This window comes from Dendropsophus ebraccatus, chromosome 10 (genome assembly GCF_027789765.1).
Source record: "Dendropsophus ebraccatus isolate aDenEbr1 chromosome 10, aDenEbr1.pat, whole genome shotgun sequence".
NCBI classification, from domain to species: domain Eukaryota; kingdom Metazoa; phylum Chordata; class Amphibia; order Anura; family Hylidae; genus Dendropsophus; species Dendropsophus ebraccatus.
Window position 1 is genome coordinate 15,160,904 of NC_091463.1, and position 2,516 is coordinate 15,163,419.

Genomic DNA, 2,516 nt, shown 5'->3' on the forward strand with positions numbered 1-2,516 from the left:
GAGGGGGCAACAGAGGCGGCAGAGAGGGGGCAACACAGGGGGCAGAGAGGGGGCAACACAGGGGCAGAGAGGGGGCAACACAGGGGGCAGAGAGGGGGCAACACAGGGGCAGAGAGGGGGCAACACAGGGGGCAGAGAGGGGGCAACACAGGGGCAGAGAGGGGGCAACACAGGGGGCAGTCATATAACAGAGGGGCAGTGATATACCAGGGGGGATGGAGACCGATCAGGGGGCAATGGAGGGAGCAGAGGGGCAGATAGGGGGGCTGACGGGAAGGGGGGCAGTGCTGGACTAGAAAGGCCAATGAGGACCTGAAGGGCTGAGGCGAATGCAGGGCTGTATTCGCCATTAGGCACTCATAGTCCTGAGCATAGGGCGGCATTGTAGAGGGGGTCAGCACTTTAGTGAGTTTAATAAATAGCCTTAAAGGGGTAGTTCATTAAAAAAAAAATCAAGGGATGCAGGACTCACAGGCTTTCTATATGAGTAGTCAGGGATGGAGGACTCACAGGCTTTCTATAGGAGTAGTCAGAGGATGGAGGACTCACAGGCTTTCTATATGAGTAGTCAGAGGATGGAGGACTCACAGGCTTTCTATATGAGTAGTCAGAGGATGGAGGACTCACAGGCTTTCTATAGGAGTAGTCAGAGGATGGAGGACTCACAGGCTTTCTATAGGAGTAGTCAGAGGATGGAGGACTCACAGGCTTTCTATATGAGTAGTCAGGGATGGAGGACTCACAGGCTTTCTATATGAGTAGTCAGGGATGGAGGACTCACAGGCTTTCTATATGAGTAGTTAGGGATGGAGGACTCACAGGCTTTCTATAGGAGTAGTCAGAGGATGGAGGACTCACAGGCTTTCTATATGAGTAGTCAGGGATGGAGGACTCACAGGCTTTCTATATGAGTAGTTAGGGATGGAGGACTCATAGGCTTTCTATATGAGTAGTTAGGGATGGAGGACTCATGGGCTTTCTATATGAGTAGTCAGGGATGGAGGACTCACAGGCTTTCTATATGAGTAGTTATGGATGGAAGACTCACAGGCTTTCTATATGAGTAGTCAGGGGATGGAGGTCTCACAGGCTTCTATATGAGTAGTTTGGGATGGAGGACTCACAGGCTTTCTATAGGAGTAGCTGGGGATGGAGGACTCACAGGCTTTCTATAGGAGTAGCTGGGGATGGAGGACTCACAGGCTTCTATATGAGTAGTTTGGGATGGAGGACTCACAGGCTTTCTATAGGAGTAGCTGGGGATGGAGGACTCACAGGCTTTCTATAGGAGTAGTTGGTAATGGAGGACTCCTATAGAAAGCATATGAGCCCTCCATCCCCTGACTACTCCTATAGAAAGCCTGTGAGTCCTGCATCCCTGACTACTCATATAGAAAGCCTGTGAGTCCTCCATCCCCTGACTTCTCTTATAGAGAACCTGTGAGTCCTCCATCCATGACTACTCCTATAGGAGTCCTCCATCCCCAACTACTCCTACAGAAAGCCTGTTAGTCCTCCATTCCTGACTACTCATATAGAAAGCCTGTGAGTCCTTCATCCCTGACTACTCATAGAAAGCCTGTGAGTCCTCCATCCCTGACTACTCCTATAGAAAGCCTGTGAGTCCTTCATCCCTGACTACTCATAGAAAGCCTGTGAGTCCTCCATCCCCTGACTATTATAGAAGCCTGTGAGTCCTCCATCCCTGACTACTACTATAGAAAGCCTGGGAGTCCTTCATCCCTGACTACTCATCGAAAGCCTGTGAGTCCTTCATCCCTGACTACTCCTATAGAAAGCCTGTGAGTCCTTCATCCATGACTACTCATAGAAAGCCTGTGAGTCCTTCATCCCTGACTACTCATAGAAAGCCTGTGAGTCCTCCATCCCCTGACTATTATAGAAGCCTGTGAGTCCTCCATCCCTGACTACTCATATAGAAAGCCTGTGAGTCCTCCATCCCTGACTACTCATATAGAAAGCCTGTGAGTCCTCCATCCCTGACTACTCATATAGAAAGCCTGTGAGTCCTCCATCCCTGACTACTCATAGAAAGCCTGTGAGTCCTCCATCCCTGACTACTCCTATAGAAAGCCTGTGAGTCCTCCATCCCTGACTACTCATAGAAAGCCTGTGAGTCCTCCATCCCTAATTACTCCTATAGAAAGCCTGTGAGTCCTGCATACTGACTACTCCTATAGAAAGCCTGTGAGTCCTTCTTCCCCTGACTACTCATATAGAAAGCCTGTGAGTCCTCCATCCCTGACTACTCATATAGAAAGCCTGTGAGTCCTCCATCCCCTGACTACTCCTATAGAAAGCCTGTGAGTCCTGCATACTGACTACTCCTATAGAAAGCCTGTGAGTCCTCCATCCCTGACTACTCATAGAAAGCCTGTGAGTCCCCCATCCCTGACTACTCATATAGAAAGCCTGTGAGTCCTCCATCCCCTGACTACTCCTATAGAAAGCCTGAGTCTTGCTTGCCCCGCCCACACCCTTATGATTGACGGGTC